Source organism: Phocoena sinus, chromosome X (assembly GCF_008692025.1).
Source record: "Phocoena sinus isolate mPhoSin1 chromosome X, mPhoSin1.pri, whole genome shotgun sequence".
NCBI classification, from domain to species: domain Eukaryota; kingdom Metazoa; phylum Chordata; class Mammalia; order Artiodactyla; family Phocoenidae; genus Phocoena; species Phocoena sinus.
The window spans coordinates 87,873,608-87,892,606 of record NC_045784.1 but is presented as its reverse complement, the minus strand read 5'-3'; the positions used below and the strand labels follow the sequence as shown (position 1 = coordinate 87,892,606).

At 44.0% G+C, this 18,999-nt stretch overlaps 1 pseudogene; it reads right to left on the bottom strand.

Annotated features, from left to right (window-relative positions):
* Positions 1-2,460: 2,460 nt before the first annotated feature.
* On the bottom strand, positions 2,461-17,312 carry LOC116747149 (annotated as a pseudogene).
* Positions 17,313-18,999: the final 1,687 nt, after the last annotated feature.

Genomic DNA, 18,999 nt, shown 5'->3' with positions numbered 1-18,999 from the left:
CATTGTCTGAATTTGTTCATGGTCCTATCTTCCCTTCTTAGCACTAAGCTTGACATGCACTAGGTGCATGAATGAATGAATAAGTGGATGAATGATAGTTATATTCCACACATATATCTTTCTTCTCTGACAGTTTGTAACCCCTAGCAGGCCAGAGCCTTAGGCTTACAGCTAAGTCCAGTGGTTAGGACTCGGCGCTCTCACTGCGAGGGTTCCAGTTAGATCCCCGGTTGGAGAACTAAGATCCTGCAAGCTGCACAGCACAGCCAAAAAGAAAAAAGAAAAAACGATGGATGCATTATGTTGAACACAAATTATAACTCAGTGAAGTTGGTTTTTAATATGTCTTTGTATCCCTTCCAGAATCCAGAGCTGTGTCATGCTCATATGTGGAATCAACCTGTATTTTCAGATTGAACTGTACAGTTGGGTTTTTCGTTTGCTTGCTTACATGCTTGTTTTTTGTGTTTGTTTTGGGTTTTTTTTTGTTTGTTTTGGGGTTTTTTTGCCACAGCCAAGAATGTTCTCAGGATCTCCTGACTTATACATCCAAAAACATGCTCCCCACCCAGATTATTCATAGGCTCCACAAACGACATGGTCAAAACAGAACTGTCAGTTTGCTGACATAGCACCGAAGCTGGTCCTCCATTCATTTCCCCATCGAAGAAAACCGCCCTAACCCAGCTGAAAAAATCCACATTCCAAGAGACACACTTAATTCCTCTCCATCCCTTACCACAAACGTGGACTTCATCAACAAGTTCAGTTCTTCCAACATACGTCTCATTTCAAACCCCATCTCACCCCTTCCATTGCTACAACTGTGGTCTATGAGACTGTAACCTCTCACTGTCACGTGTGTAGTAGCCTCCTAATCTTGTCTCTTGATATTACAGTTGCTCTATTTCAGTCTGTCCTCCAAGGAACATTTAGAATGAGCTTTAATAAAGCAGATTTTAATAATAATTTCCCTTCATTTCAGAAAGCACGCAATGGCTCCATCATAATAAGAACAAAACCCAGAGTCCTTACTATGGCCCACAGGACCTTCTGTTTGGGCCCCTCCTACCATTCTCACCTCATTTTCTAACACTGTCCTCCCAATACACACTGCATACAAGCTGTTCCTTAAAACTGCCAAGCTTGCCCATATCTTAGGGCCTTTCATTTTGCTCTTCCCTCTGCCTCGAGGGCTCAGATCCTATATCTTCCCACTGCTGACTGTGTACTTCTTGTTATTTCAATATTAAATCTAAGTTACGTCTTCAGAAAATCCTTCCTTGCCTTCCCCACACTAGTCATTCTCTGTCACATTTTCCCATATTATTTTCTTAATGGCTCTCAAATCTTGAGTGTATCAACCCCTGAAGAATGTGAGCTCCATGAGAACCATGACCCTGTCTGTCATGTTCTCTGATTTATCTCCAGTGCCTATCACAGTGCCTCACATATCATTGGTAACCAATAAATATTTGTTGAATGAATGACTGAGTGAGTGAATGACGTAGATTTAGCATGCTAAGTTGTGAGGACTCAGGCATAGCCTGGGACATGGGATTTGGGAGGATGGGAGAGTGAGCTCAGGTGTCTCTGAAGCAGCAGTTTTGTTTAAACCCATGAAAACTGTGGTTGGAAAACTGGGTAGAAAGGACGTGATAATTGAGGTAGTGCTTCTAGCTGCCTTGGGTATGAAAGTGTAGCTTATGTTCTATACCTATTCTCCTTCTTTTTTAATAAAAGAATCCTAAATTTATTTGGGACAGTAATATTTCCAGTAAAAGACAACATTTATAGCCTCCTTTGCAGCCAAGAATGGTCACATGACCGACTTCTACCTATAAAGGTGATGGCAGAAGTGCTGTATAGTAGTTCCAGGAAGGTGGCTAAAAGGGAGATGAATTTCTCAGACCCAGGTATTTCTCATACCATCTGTTGTGGACTGAACTGTGTCCTACCCAAATTCATATGTTGAAGCTTTACCCCCAGTACCTCAGAATGTGACTGTGTTTGAAGATAGGACCTTTAAACAGGTGATTAAATTAAAATGAGGCCATTAGGGTTGACACTAATCCAGTATGATTGGTTTCCTTATAAGAGGAGTTTAAGACACATAGATACCAGGGTATGTACACAGACGGACAACCATGTGAAGAAGGAGTAAGAAGGAGGCCATTTGCAAGCCAAGGAGAGAGGCCTCAGAAGAAAACAAACCTGTGGACACCTGGATCTTGGACTTCTAACCTTTAAAACTGTGAGAAATAAATTTCTGTTGTTTAAGCTACTCAGCCTGTGGTGTCTTGTTATGGCAGCCATAGCAAACTAATACACCGTCAGATAAGGTTTTCAATTTTGACAGCTCATGAGAATCAACTGGGGTGAACCTTAAAGATACTGATGACTGGGCTTATCCCTAGAGGCTCTGATTCAGTTGGTTGAATCTGAGCATTCGAGGGGATCCTAATGGATATCCAGAGTTGAAAACCACACGTCTAGGAGAATAGTTTCTTGCACTCCATTGAGCAGGCTGAGAGTGATGAATCTAGCATCGTTTAGAAGGCATCCCCCCGTATCTCCCTCTTTCCACTGTGTTTCCTCTACCCCATATCCCCCGCCTTTTTCTGCCCTATCCAGATCTCCAAAGATGGACCCAGAGATGGCCCCACCTCTTAATCCTGTTCCATATCCAAGTTCAGTCCTAATTTGAGGAACATTTAATAGCTTCAGCCCCACTTCTGCCCTCCCTGTCAAGAAAAGTGAGTCTCGAGGGGCCTCACATTCTCTTACTCTGCCTGTTAGCCAGAGCCAGGGCAGCTCTCTAGAGGTAACTTTTTGCCTCTTAATCCAATTATAAAATGGATGAAAGACATGAACAGAGGGCAAATGGGCTTAGGAAGAGCTATTCAACATCTTTAGCCATCATGCAAATGCAAATTAAAGGCACAATGAAATGTTAAACCCACCTATCAGAATGGCTGAAAAAAAGAGTGACAAAACCAAATGCAGGCAACACTGGATAAACTGAGTCACTCACACATTGCCAAAGGGAATGCAAAGTGGTACAGGCCGTCTGGAAAACAATTTGGCAGGTTTTTCAAAACGAAACATGCGATTACCAAATGATACAGCAGTTGCACTCTGGGCAATTTACCCAGAGAAATGAAAATTTATGTTTACACAAAAACCTTTACATGAAGTTCATCACAGTTTTACTCACAATAGTTAAAAAGTGGAAATAGCCCAGATGTCTTTCAACGGGGGAATGGGTAAGCAAACTGTGGTACATTCACACCGTGGAATCCTATTCAGCAATAAAAAGGAACAGACGATAGACACACGTTACAAATTGGATGGATCTCAGGAGAATTATGCTGAGTGAAAGAAATCCATTCCTAAAGGTAGTGTACTACATGATTCCATTTCTATGACATTTAGGAAATTATAATAGTGTTTGACAGAGTTTAGGGATGTGGGATCAGAAAGAAGGTGGGTGTGGCTATAAAGGCTAACATGAGGGAAACGTGTGGTGATGAAACAGTTTTTGATCTTGTTTGTGGTGATAGAACACCTACACTGCTGGTAAAAGTGCATGGAATTATTAAATATATAAGTATTATACACAAGTGTTCTAACACACAAATGAGTGCATGTAAAATGGCAAAACTCTGGTAAACTCAGTGGATTGTACCAATGTCCATTTCTTAGTTTCGATACTGTACTAAAGTAATACAAGGTGTTATCATTAGGAGAAGGTGAGTGATGGGTAAACATGACCTCTCTACACATTTTTTTGCAACTTTTGGTAAATCAATAATTACTTCAAAATAAAAAAGTTAAAAAAACAACACAGGAGTTGTGGGGAAAATAGTCTTAGGTACAGAACCTAAGAAACTAATAAATATGTCAACACAGTTTTAGACCTGTTAAATAATTAAGAAATCCATAATTAATGGAGTAAATATGGTACTTTACTTGCTAAATACGTTATATTTGTTTATAGAAGTGAACATCAGAACGGTCACAACTTGTGAGTACTGAAGTGGTGGGGAGAAGGTTATCGGGAGGCAAAGCTTGGATTTTAGTGTTGTCCTGGAATGGAGTCCTTACTCTATAATTTTCAAGCACTGTGTACGTCGTATATAACTGCTAGAGACTGCCAGGGATGATGTGGGAGATGGGACCTTTTGGTCCTGGCCCCACTAACTCATGGTTGGGTCAGGGGAAAAGCAATACAAGACACACAGCATACAATGTGCGATGTTACTCTTTAATATAAAGATGAACAAGGATCATGCGTTGGAAAAATAAAAAAACAATGGGCAGGCCTACACGGTAAACTTTGGCTTCCTGATTAGCTGGACTGCAAGCTTAGTCATGGATATGGCTTCAGTTAAGAGAAGAGAGGTGACAAATATGATGAGGATGAAACTGACATCTAAAGGCTCATTTGCAGAAATTTGTTCTCAAGATCCCAGGTCAGTGGATGAGGGTCACATCTGGAATTTTGCCCTTGGACTGAAGAAAGTAAAGAGAAAGAATTGGGATGTTAGCAGAGCCAGCAGCCGTGAGTGTCAACCCCAGGGCACCTGACTTCTGTCCACCTTCACCTTCCTGAAACCCTAGAGGTCTATTTCTTCTTATCTCTGAATTCTCAGAATTCACTTTTTGAAGAGTAAAGAAATTTTTAGCTCTGGTATAGTCTAGTCATTGTACTGAAAGCACCTCTAGTGGGGGAGGATAGATGACCTCCCTTAGGACCAAACTGGAGACACTTGACCACACAACTTCACTGCTACATCTATGCTACAAGACCAAGCCTTCAAGTTTACCAACATGTATGTACCAGAATGAGCAGATGCCACTGCATGTAATGCTGAAGAAGAGGCGAAAAGCTAAATGCCTATCAATAACAGCTTATGACTTCCTGGAATTCAATTGTTTAATATATTGATCTTAGAAAGAATAATGTAGCTTCACATATACTGAGAAGAAACTATGCTGGCACTAATAATAAAAGAAGTTTCAAAACAGTATATAAGATAGGATACCAGTATTTTACAATACATGGAAGTGTATTAGTATGAAATTAGGGTCTTTCTCACAAGTAAACGTTTGTAAGGAAAAATAGATTTAAAATAATTACCTGAAAATTCCCATTAATCACCCCTCTACTCCTCCCAGCTCCCTCCTATCCCCATGCAACCCCAGCACTCACTTCTGAGACCATTAGTACTTCATCTCAGATGGGGTGGAGGATGCCTGCATGATGTCCTGCTGCTGCTGGGAGAGGGGGTGCATGGAGCTGGAGGTGGGTGCAGACAGTGGGATGGAGAACACACTCTGGGTCTCACTGGGGTCGGCATGCCTCACAAACAGCTCGTCATTCATGATGCACAGACTGAAGGAAAAATGGGCCCTCAGACAACTGGTGGATGCACACCCACACCCCCAACACTGACTCTGCTCCCACTGGCACTCAGCAACCAGATTCCTTCCACGTCCCTCCTGTGTCTGTCTCCCAGGTTCCTTGACTGGTACCTCTGCCCCTCCCTACAGAGCCCACCTTTGGAGAGACTGTCTACCATCTTCACTTGATTTATAGGTTCATCCCCAAACCAGGGGCAATTTCGCATTTACCCTTTACCACAGTGCAAGGGGTGGACAGTCTGATCCCCATTCTCAGAAGAAGACATTGAGTCACACAGAGGTCATGTGAATTGACCAAGGTCACACAGCGAGTGAGTGTTGGGTCAAGGAGTGAACGCTTAGGCCGATTCCAGGCCCATGTTCTTCTTAACCACTAGGCTACACTGCTCCTGGGATCCCCCTGCTGGCTTTCCACAATACTGAGTAAACCTAAGGTCTTTGCCACCACATTCCCACGCCCCTGAGCCCCAGGCGGGGATGGGCATTCCCGCCCACAACAGGGCTCTCACCTGCAGGAGCCGGCAGGGGTAGCGATGAAGGTCCGGGTGAAGGCACGCACACAGCCCTGAGAACTTCCTTCCACTTCAACAGCAAACAAACAACAGCACCCCTTACAGCTGCATGTGCTGTACACGCTCACACGGCGGTCCCCAATCAGGGTGTGACTGGACACTCATGCTGAGAGGGCAGTTGTTCACGGGGGCCAGGGTGTCGGGAATGGGGAGGGCATCTATAGGAGCAGTCTGCACCCAGTGACAGGGCCCCTGACGACCACTACACAAGTTCACGGGATGCATTTTTCACAGCCGCCCAAGAGGTGGATACTACTGCCCCATTTTGCAAATGAGGAAACCGAGAGGTTGAGTAATGGCCCAAGTTCTCAGAGTAAGAATCTGGGATGAGAGCCACCAAAATCCACAGCCTGTGCCCTCAATGCCCAGGGTGTGCAGGGCAGACAGGCATGGGCACAGCTCAGACCGGGGTTGTCTGTGGGAAGCCTGAGGGCAGGAGAACACAGTGGGGAAGGGGAGGCGAGGGGTAGGGGAGGGGAGGGGAGGGAAGGGAATGGAAGGGGAAAGAAAGCGAAGGGAAGGGAAGGGGTCAGGGAAGCTGAGTGGTTCTGGGTGTGAGCCTGGCCAGGGGGAGGCAGCAGTGGGGCATCTGCGCTGGGGGCCTACACACACTCACCTGCCTTGAACACCCCGCTGACGGAGAAGCAGAGCATTGTTTCCTGAAAGGGAAGAGCCCAGGCGCCCAGTCACCACCTCCACCTCCCACCCACCTGCGGCTTCCTGGGCCCACCCGAGGGAGGAAGCAGGCACTCACCGTCTGGAACCACGTGTCCACCACGAAGGAGCTGAAGTCATGCTGAGTCTTGGGCAACACACAGAGGGTGTGCACAATGACACGTTTTGTGTGCTTCAGCAGCTGGACCCGCAGGTCTGTGAGGGGAGGGGAAGCGAGCGAAGGTCAGGGGCTGCCACACCCTGGGCCCTATGATTGACTCCTTCACCACCCTTTCCCACCCAGTCTTCCCATCACACACTCACGGGGGTCCTTGAGCTTCTTCATATTCCTGCTGTCCTTGAAATACTCGCACAACCTGCTTCTAGGAGACAAAGAGCAACAGTGGGTGGTGGGTGTTTGCAGCAGCTGGCCTGTGTCTGCTGGGGAGCCACACGGCCCAGGAGCACAGCCTGTGCCATGATACTCACGGGGCTGGGTCCTTGGGGTGGAAGGGAATCGTCAGGGAGAAGCAGGCCTCCTCGTGATAAGCACCCGCGAGAACCTGTCTGTCTCCATAGTCATGGATCAAGTAGTACCTAAGGAGGAGCAATGAAGACAGTCTATCTCTGTGGTCTGGACCTCAAATGGACTTGAAAACTCCCCTGAGCAGACCTGTGCTTAGGTGGCCTCACCTGTCCTAGCCCTTCCCCCCTTGCTCAGCTTCCCTGAGGTACTTACTGCTTCAGGAATTGCAGGACTAGGCCTTTCAGCTCATCAAAACCAAAGTAGCTTCCCTGGAATCAAAACAGTCCTCAGGACCATGGCTGACACCCCCTTCTCAGGCACCACTTAAAACCCGGCTTGATCCTCCGTCCTCACCTTGCAGGTTGGTAAGCGCTTGCAGGCTTCAATACCACACTTAGCCAGTGCGGATGTCTCCTGGTCATCCTGGGGAAGAGAAGAGGATGTCAGCAGTGCAGACCAGGAGGTGGTGCTGGATGATCAGGGAAAAGGATGGGCCCAAGAGAGGGTGAGGGTCAGAGGTCAGTGGTGAAAGGACCCTGGAAATTCCATGGGCAGGACTACAGTTTGGATCATCACCATGGATTCCCCAAAGCCTATGAAGAATGTGCTTGTAGAAGATCCAGAGCGTTTGTCAGGTTCCCACAGGGACTGTACCATCCCCCTCCACCCAGGACTTTGGAGGGTCAGTTTCAAAACTGTAACTGGGGCAAGACCTAATGGGGTTCAGAGTAGTTTGTGGGTGCTGTCACTGCCAGTTAGAGGAGTCAGTAAACAAGGAATACACTTACCAAGGTTAGTAACTTGGGGAACAATTCCAGGATGGAGCTGCCAAAATCAAGACAAAACAGAAAAGTCAGTGAAACTGTGGAGGTGACCCTCTTCCTCATGGGAGCAAGTACACCCACACCACAGCGTCCCAGGCTTCCAGGGCCCTGAACACGTCCCCCATCGACTGACACAGAGGGAGAGCAGGCCCTACCTCCCCCCCCACCTCCCTCCCTCCCTTCCTCTCCTTCCCCTGGGTAGCTCCCCCGCAGACTGCCTGGACTCTCTTCTCCAGTGCCACTGGGACCAGCATTTCAAACCCATGCTTCAGGGCTTCCTTCCCCTCCCTTCCTTCCTCCAGGGCCCCACTGAAGGCTGTGGAGAGAAGAGGGAATGGGGTGTGTGCCCGAGGCTCTGCTACCTCACTGGCGGTCCAGCACTCTGCCAAGACCTGGACCAAGACCTGGACTTCCCCCTTGGATGGCCCAGGGTGCTGGGGCAGGGAGGTGAGTGAGGTGGGGCTCAGGGAGGGAGATGGAGGGGGATGAAGACAGAAAGGGAGTGAAGGTACGAGGGGATAGATGAGAGAGACATATGGGCCTAGACACAAGGGAGAGAGAGAAAACAAAGGGAAGGGAAAGAAGCTCTCCCGTGGTGGGGGTAACGGAAGAAGAGAGGAGAAAGGGGAAATGGCGCCCCATTTGCAGCTCTTCACCTGCCCCAGAATGGCTCAGACACAGCACGTAAGAATGTAAAATATGCACATGTTGGGCTGGGGGCCCACTGGGTGCTGGTTGAAACTTTGGCAGCTTTGTGATGCAGAGAGGAGAGCATAGGGCCTGTAGTCCTCCCTGAGGTCCACGTCAGCTGCCCCTTGCAAACGGGCACTTTCGGGAGTAGCTCAGGCTGCCACCGGGTGACAGAGGATGCATCTGACCTTATGTTGGTTGACATATCAGGGAAGGTGGTGCACAGGGGGTTTCTGTCTGCACACATCCCTTCTGGCTCCAGCCGCTCACCCTTGTCCATCTCCCCTGCAGACTTCACCTGTGATTATGAGGAGGAACCACATGGGCCAGAGAAACAGAGCCAGGATGGCCGTGCACCCCTAGTCGCTTCCTTTTCCTACAAATCCATTTCCCTTCCTCTGTCACCACCACATGAGCCTTCCCACCTTCCCTTCAAAGACGGATCTGGGTACCACACCTCACCTCAGTGTTGGAGAGGTTCAAGTTCTTGGTGTTGGAAGCATTCGGCATAGTGTTGGACAGGCTGTGCAGCTGGTAGGGTTTCTTATTGCTCAGGTCCAAGGCCAAAAGCTATGATGAGGAAAGAGTTAGAGTGAGGACCCCAGCAGGGGATACCTGAGACAAATCTGCCTCTTCTACCTAATCTCTCCCACCATCACCACCTGCTCCAACATCGGGTCTAAGGTCCTCACCTTGGGCATATTCCCTGGATGGATCTGCAGGGAGGTGGCCATGTCATTTCTAGGGTTTCGTGCCATTCCAGTATCAGGGGTCATCAAGTCTCCAGGAAGACAGGAGGAGGGAAATGGGGGCTGAGAGGCTCCTGACTGGTACAGCTCCAGCACCAACCCCTCCCCGAGTTACCATTCCTGAGTATCCTTTCCAGCCAGATCCCTCTGCCCTCACCTGCTCTACAATTACTGCTGTAGCCATACCAGGGTCAGAGCGGACTCTCTGGATGTCAAGAGATTGCTGGGAGGCATCATATTGTTCCTTCACGGGCAGCTGCAGAGTTAGGGATGGGGTTCAGGGGCCTGAGGCTGAGGTGGTGATCGGGGGCAATAGGTGGGTCTGGCTGTGAGTGCACAGGTTGTGTTGAGTCTGCATTACCTTTATCTGCTCCACCTTTTCTGACCTCAGCTCCTTCAGCACAGAGTGGGGTGCATCACAGGGATCAACAAAGATAGATATCTGTTGAGAACACAAGAGGGGCTGGGTAAGCTCCAGGAAATCTGAGCCCTGGGATCAAGCAAGACCATGCCCCTGTCCTGCCCTCTTGCCCCCAGCTAGCCCTGCTCATGCCCTTGATACATACCCTTTCATTAGCCTCATTGTAAATCTTGCCGTTGACATTCTTCAGTGCGAAGGCAATGTTGGCATTCTCAACGAAGAACTGGGCCTGCATTTTCTCATAGTGAAACTGTAGGGAGAGTGACAAGAGAAGCATAATATGAGACCAGAGCCATTTCTCATCTGGGCCTGCCATCTACCCCGTTTCCTCTCATCGGCCTCAATGTCCTCTCTTACTTCGACTGGGGTGAAGGGGACACTGCATTGCTTCTGAATCAAATTCAGCAGCCACTTCTCATCATATTTAATACCGAAGGGAATCTAGGAGCCAAAGAAATAATTGGGGAAAGAAAAGTGATACAATGGAATCCAAGGGTAAGATAAGACCCAGCTGTGTCTTGCTTTAGGACCTTTTTTCAGGCTTTAGGTAATTTCTTAAGATAGGACAATATCTGTTATCGCTAACTTTTACACCAGACATGGACTTCCTAAATACTCTTTCTTTCCATTTAAATACTTTTCCTGAAATAATCGACTTCATATCTTTCACATGTACTTACTTTTATAAAGTTCTAAGAGATCTTACCTAAGGCAGACCTGGCCCGCCCCTCTGACGAGGACCCCAGAGACTCAACCTCCTCCCACACTCAGCTTGAGCCAAACTGCGTCTTCTGGTGTGGAGTTGCTCCATCTCCTTGGCAGTAGTTTCCTCCTTTGCTTTTAGACAGCCTCTCCCATGCTCCCTGCAGTCAGTCTGCTCCCTTTATATTGCTTCTCTGAACCTGCCCTCACATGATCTAGGAAGTTAACTCCTAGTAATAACAAGACAGATTACCAACTCCACTGCCACGAGAGAAAAGATCCCAGCATCTCTACACGCGCCCAACATGACTCTCTCTGTCATCTTCTTCTACATGTTAGGTCCATTTAGCCAGCACACTCACTCTGATCTTGAACCAGCTCCCCAAGGTCTCATCCTGCCTGTTTCTCTCCATTCTTCTCTCTGGAGGCTTTTGCTCTGTCTCCTTGTTAACATGGGTTTCGTCTTGTTCCTGAAAATTGCCTCTCCGATGACAGGATGGAATGGCATAGGGAGCACTGTGGGGAAGTGGAGAGAAGAAAGTGGTCCGTATAGTCTTGGGAAGTCTTCTCTACATTTTCCCCAATGATAGCAGAGCTACAATAAAGACTGCTCAACCGTTAACCTGATCCCATCATTCCTCACTCTTCCAGGTTAGAGAGAAGAATGACATATTTAACTACAAGGTTTTGTTTTTCACTGGTTCATACTGGTCAGCCATGCTGCCTCGTCACTTACTATCTTGCTTGGGTGTCCACGTGAGCATCACTTCTTAGTGATTCTCTATCTTGCTGCTGCTGGGATGAAGGATGAATACCAGACCTGACTTGTTCAGACCAATTGTTATACCTCCTTTGGTAAATACGCCAGCATCTGGCTCTTCTTTGTAAGGAGGTTACTTGCTTATTGTACCCTGAAATTGAGAATATCACATCAATGGTCTCAGTACCAGAAAAATTTCTGGGTAAATATCACGGCTAATGAAGAGACACCACCAACTTTAAAATCTAAATAGGAAATTATCATAGTTAGGAAGAAAAAAAAAAGGCTGAGAGACTTCACTGTGTTTCTGCTTCTCAGGAAATGAGAGGTAGGCAGCATTCACAGCCAAGAAGAAAACAAGCACAGAGGAAAGGGTCTGGACCCAGGGTTTAGTCTGTGTTGTTAGTCCCTGCTCTGCTTGGTTCAGGTTATGTGACCTGGGACAAGTGACTTTTCACCTCTAACTCTCTCTTCTCTGCTCTGCTCTTGGGGGACAATAAAACCTACCCTGAAATCTAGCCTGGTGTGTTGGTTCAAGGGTCAAAGGTGATCTCCCTGCCTGATGGAAGAATTAGAGATATGAAGAATAGGTCCAATGAAAAGATCCAGAATGGAGCCTGGAGAGACATAACATGGAGAATACCAAAAGCGAGGGGGAGATAATTAAAGGAGATGCAGTGAACATACCTAACACATGGTTAATGTGAGTCCTGGAAAGAACGGGAGGGAACAGTGGAGAAGTGGTATTTGAAGAGATCTTGGTTGAGAAGTTTCCAAATGTAACAAGGTATCAACTCAGTGTAACAGTATTATTGTAACTGGAGAAAAAGTATGCTTTAAAGAAAAACATTCTTAAAGAAAAGGCATTCATCCTGTAACAAAAACTTGGAAAATTTGTGACCAGAAGACTCAAACTAAAAGAAATATTATAAGCTCTTTCTTGGGCAGAGGAAATATCATCCCACCTGGAGGCGCATAGATACAGGAAAGAAAGACAAATGACATTTGTGAATATGTAGGCAAATTTAAATGAGTGTTGATTATATAACACAATGATAGTAATTTCTTCTGGGGATTTAAATATATAGAGAATGAAAATGCATGACAATAAATTTGGAGGGAGTGTATGGAATCAAAGTGTCTCAAGGTCCCATAATTGTCTGAGGAGTTCTAAAGAGATAATTAACTAATATGAGACAGTGACAAGGCAAAAATGTACATTGTAATCTTAAGGGTAAGCACCACCAGAATGGCAAAAGAATGTTTAACTAGATAGCCACATGAGGTGACAATTTAACAGTTACAAAATATTAACCCTTTCAAAGGAAAGGAAAGGAAAAGGAACTTAGAAGAGGCAAAAATAAATATACAGTAACATGATAAACATAAACCAAATTACATCTATTTTTACCTAAAAAGTTTCAGGCTAAATATTCCAAATAGAAAGACAGATATTATCAGACTGGACAAGAAACCTTCCATCAAATGCTCCTTAAAAGAGACACATGCAAAATTTAATCATCAGGAAAGTCTGAAAATGAAAAAATGGCAAAATGTATACCTTCTCCACATTAACCTAAAGAAAGCTGGTATAACCACATTAGTAAAAGAAAAGGTACACTTTAAAGAAAAAAACATTATAAGAGAAAGAGGGAGATTTCCTTATGATAACAGGTGCATTGCAATAACAAGATATTAATACAAAATTCTGAATCTGTATGCATGTCTTAAGGCAAAGCCAAAATATGCAAAGCAAATACTGACAGAAATAAACAGCAAATGGAGAAATCCACAGTCACAGTGGGAAATTTTAACACAGCTCACTGAGTGACCAATAAAGTGGCAGAGAAAAACTCAGCTAGAGGGAGGAGATTTTAAAATGTGACTTAAATCAATTAACAAATGTATTTAATTGACATAGAACAATTCACATAGCAACTACTCCTCAAACATTCCAGAATAGATCATATGTTGGGCAATAAAGCCAGCCTCAAGAACCTTTTCTGGGCTAATACAATTTACCCTGCCTAGTTAAAGTAAGATTCAAGGGTAATAGTGGGTTTTCTTCCCCTCTCCCACCTCTATTATTAATCCAAAGAATATTAGCTTATACTAACCCCATCCCCCGCCTAGGGGACCATTTCCACTCTCCAAGCCCTAGGTCACATGAATCAGGCCTTTTCCCTAACGAGGGGAAAAAATTCACCTCAGCTATGGCCATTTCCATAGGAGGGGAGGTTTTCCATGTGGAATCAGGATGGGAGTGTCAGAGACCATTTCCTCAAGAGAGTGGAAACTAGTCAGCCTGGGCCTTCTCCACCCCTTCTCTAAAGGGGGGTCAGCTGGTTGGGGTCCTGTGCGTTGGGGTTAGGGAGGAAACTCAGAACCCCTCCTGCCCTATGGAGATCTGAGGAAAAGGTCTCATGCTAATCAACTCACCCATGGGGTGGCCTGAAGGCAGTGATCTGTCACCACCCTCCTCACAGGCTGCTCGTGAAGAGAATCTGTGGGTCTGGAGCTGGAGGTTTGGAGAATATCAGGAAGGGCTTCCGAAGAAGGAGAGTGCAAGCCCCAAACCACTTTGTCAGAGCCACACAAACAAGATGGAGTCCTAACAGGAAGTCCCTTCCCCAAGGGCACAGAGGAGGAGAGCCCTGGGAGCCAGAGGAGACTTAACGGCCTGTAATTACTGCCCCCTGAGTTTGCTACCAACCTAACACCCAGGGAACTCTTTCCAACTGTATCACCCTTGCAGAGGAGGCCATCTGGAATCAGGAGGCTTAGGGGACCTTGATACTTCTGGTTACAAACACAAGGAGCTCTGTATGCCAGACTCTGGATCAGCTACACTACATTGTGTTCCTTCATTCTGCAAACCCAGATAACTCTGTGTGCCGGCTGTAGGCCAGACTCTGTACTTGCTACATTACCTCTGTTCTTTCATGAATTCCTCACAAGGGGACTCTGATATCAGAATCACCAACTTTCCAAGGTTGCTGAGGCTTACTGAGGTGCTGGAGCTTGTCTAGGGTCATTCAGATGCTACCTAGAGAAACAGAGACTGGAATTGAGCTCTATGGAATGGAAGATGACTTCTCCATGCATAGCTTTACTAAATTCTTGGTGCAGTATAGGGGATTTTCTGAAGTTTACACAAAGTAACTGAATAGTCTAAAAATAATCAAATGGCTAGAATTAACTCTAACCCATTCCAGAGAGATAATACCAAAACAACAACAAAAGACACTTGAAAATATAAAGGAAATATCAAACAGAGTTTGGTGGATCACTGTAATGACAGTGAGAACAAAGAACAAACAAAAATGGGTAGCCTCTCCTTTTTTAAAAAAAAATGTAGTTACTTTAGGCAGATATCCCCTAGTGGCTAGAACCACAACTGTAGCTCTGAAAGTCTCAAATCAGAGGGATTTGTAAAGAGGGAAGGAGGGAGGAGCCTGGGCTCCAGTTTATGAGCCAGAACTTTGTGGAATTTTCCAATACCTTCTGGAATTTTCCACCACTTGCCCTCCTTCCCTTCCTAGATCTCTATGCCCTGAAGTCCAATGCCTGAGCGAGGTGAAGAAAAATCTGCACATGAGAGTGTGAACATCTGAGGTGAGGGAAATGTAAGACAGAAATGCATATGAATACACAGATACACTGTCAAGTCAAAAGTTGAAAATTATGACTTTTTATGAAACAGTATCATGTGAACTCTTTGATAACATGGTAAATATACATGAACTTTTTTTGTTAGTCGATTATTAGATCCTTTCAAGTGTTCCTCTTGACAGATTAGCCTAATCACAGAATCTTAAACGTTAAAAATGTATACTTAGAAAATAAAAATCATTCTGCACCTTCCATCTACGTGATCCCCTTACCATGAGTCATAGATACCCAAGATATCCAATGTAAAAGGATTGGTGCACATTTTCCAGATGTGTTTCTCTTTAGGTGACATGAATACCTAACTTAAAACATTTGTGTAGTTATGCAGTTCTGTACATATTCTTTTTAAATTTTGCCATTACAGGGACTTCCCTGGCGGTCCAGTGGTTAAGACTCTGCACTGCCAATGCAGGAGACACAGGTTCGATCCCTGCTTGGGGAAGTAAGATCCCGCATGCTGCAAGGTGCAAAAATAAATAAACAAACAAACAAATAAATAAATAAATAAAAATTTTCAATTTCATAAGCAATTTTATGCAAATTGTTTTTTTCATTTATTATGACATCTTTCGATTTTTGCTTCTTCAGTTAATGGTTTGGCATCTTTCCAGATCTTTACTGAAGAAGCATTTTTATTTTTAGATGAATTGAATTATTTGTGGTTATCTTTTGTTCCTTTCTCTGCTGATTAATAGAAATCCTGTTTGTTCTTGCACATGAGCACAAAATCTGTAATACTGTTTGAAATGTTGTCTCCAAGCTTTTCAAACTTTTAATTTTTTTTCTTTTGACAGTACAGAAATTGCTTTAATTTTCATGGATTTTTAAAATTTAAAAATAACACAGCTATGACAGAAAAAAATGAGTAATACATAGGGTTGCATCAAATACTAGCCCACTGGGAATTCTAGATTCAAAGCCTTGATGGCTTCAGGGCAAAATGGAAAAGAGCTTTAGACCAAATTCTACATTGGTGAATACTGGGGAAAATATTTGAATATTTGTTTGCTTATAGGAGACACCATGTAAAGTGCCTCTGGCCTAAAATAATTCCGTAAATGATCATTTCCTTCCCTCCATAGAGGTTAATTTCCTCTGCTTCAACCTGAGCCCCACACAAATTCCTCAGGACAGTTCAATCTCTGTAGCCCCATATCCAGGCCTCCAGGCTCAAGGGAGTAGATTTCATCTACATCCCCTTCAAGATCAAGACATGGGGGAGAGGGCTGTTTGAGTACCCTATCAGCGTGGCATTGACACTACGACAACCAAAACGATATACGTGACCCAAGAAAAGCGTTTAACTCTGTCACAAACTTAATTAGAGAAATTGAAGGAAAGTTAGAAAAAGTCCATGTCTCCCAAACAGAAATGTCACATATAAAGGAATGCGAATTATTGGGAAAGTGTTTGGAACATATTTTATAGCCAAATGTTTAACATTATATTATATAAATATATCTGATTAGTAAAAGAACATCACTTAAAGTCTATTAAAAAATTTAAATAACAACTATGAATCACAAACATATAAAGATTAAACAAATACAAAAACAATTATATATGCATGTATGTATGGGTACATATATTTACATATGCATATGCACATAAGCATACACATATAACATATGTATACATAGTATGTATACACATTGTGAGTAAATTTTGGAAGAATAAGTATATTCATGTAAACTTACTTATATAGTACTGTACACAGAGAAATACATCTGGGAAATATAAACTAAATTACCAACAATATACATCTTGCTTTGTAAAAAGATGAAAACAAATAGAAAAATATTTTCTCTAGCATATACACATTCCTGCATTTCATTAGTTTTGGAAAGAAAGATATTAATTTGAAATCAGAAGAATAAATGATGCAAATTTTTATAACACTATAGTATATATCTAGCTGGGAATTTCATTGCAAAGAAATTATGTATGTGACTTAACTCTGTTTATATATAAATCTATATATTTTTTCACATTACCCTTGTCTCTCAATTATACATATAAACGTTTCCTGTCACTATTGGGAGGAAGGGGCTGAAGAAAATTCTTGCCACTAGACTTAATGTACCTGGGCTCTAACTCACCCTTAATGCTTCATTCGCCACAAAATCTTCCAGATATTACCATCCGATGGGCACCTTTCTCCCTTCCTCCTGCCAAGGCTTCCTGCTATGCGACATCCAAGCGGCCATTCCAGATATGCTCACCAGGTGGCACAGACCTCCAACTTCTGAATTTTCTCCAGTGAAAAATGTTATTTGGGAAAGGGAAAGAAAAATCTACTAAAAGTTACCTTGCATTGCGAGTGGTGGAAGAACATGTGAAATAAAATCATGCTCAAATTCCTTTACCTAACGATTTTCTTCTTCTCTATGGTTTCACAGATAGAAATCATAATAATAATATAGGACTCTTAGAGGGCTGGTGGTCAGTAAAGGCCTGAGGTGGGAGCAAGGAGGGCAGAAGGAGTTCAGATACTTTCTACAACTGTCCTGTTAAGTTTCACAAAGTTTCTCCCAGCGTGACAAACTTCTGGGTAAGGGATTTGCACTCTGGATTTTCCAAAGGGATGAACCAGGTTATAGGGTATTTCCTTCCTGTTATATCTGGCTAGTCTCCACTCTCTCCTCTTCTGCTGGCTAAAGCCTCCTTAGGCTCAGATCTCAGCTTAAACTTCACTTCACATGAGAAGTCTCAGACATACCCTACTGGTGTGATTACCACTAGGCATCTAGTAGTAGCTCCACCACCTTTACCATCTCCAGACACATGTTCCATGTGAAAGGGGACCAAAGACTGTGACCTCACAATGTTTCATAGGCTGTAGCATCACACAGTGGACTTAAGATGCTGAAATTTTCAAATATCTTGTCTGAAGAGTTGCCTCAGATTCTCTCTGCCACTTTCGAGAGGGATGCTAGGGACACAGGTCAGTTCAGCAACGGAAATGCAGAGTTCTTCCACAGACAGCAATCGGAACGTGTAGTTCAGAGAAGCTGAGCAGGCTGTGGATTAATCTTCCTTCCTCTACAAGAGCCCATAAGAGTACTACAACGAGAGTCTGTGATTTTTAGCAGGCATAGTTTTGCATGGCAAAGACCAAATGAAACTTCCAGAGGTAAAATTGCAGATTTGAAAGGTTTTGAATAATTTGTTGTGTGGAATACTCTTAAATATATTTCAAAATATTTAAATGAACTTGGAAAACAGTAAAAAAAGAAATTAAGGAAGGAAGCAAAATGTTCCTTTAACCCCTGATGAGATATCATCATTTTTATATTCTCATTAATTATGCGCATAACAGGACACTGGCTTATCTTTTAATCTACACATAACACTTAATCCTTTTGACATAACTACAAACTCCATATTGTGATTCATTCTTTACTGATAAGGAAACCGAGCCTTAGATTTCAGGCCTGGCTGAGACTAAGGCACTTTGGTGACCTACACAGTCTTGTGATTTCAGTAAATCCTGACAAGGACCCTATGAGGGGGAGAATCCTCACTCCCGGGATGGGGAACCTGAGGTTTGGGACCTTAATGTCCCACACTGCCCCATGTCATGCTCCTACTCATTGGCTGATTCCAGACTGGAACCCACGTCTTCTGAACTCGAGGCCTTTGCTCTTCCTACTGATTCACCAGGCCTTGCTTTATTTATTGGATATAATTTTATGGGCTTTGTTTACAACCATAACAGGAATTCACACTCAGTTTACACAATGTGGAAAATACATTCAAGGATGGAGGGAAATTGCAAATAACAGCAACACTACAAAACACTGACATACATAGTTAACTTTATGGTTTCCCTTGCTGACAACTGAAAACAATATAAAAGCTAGTTTCAATTTACTGTGACGATTTGAGACAAGTTTTGTTTTTATTTCCACTGTTTTAAAACCATATCACCCATGCCACTCTCTCATTTTGTCCCAGCTTACCCTTCCCCCTCCCCGTATCCTCAAGTCCATTCTCTAGTAG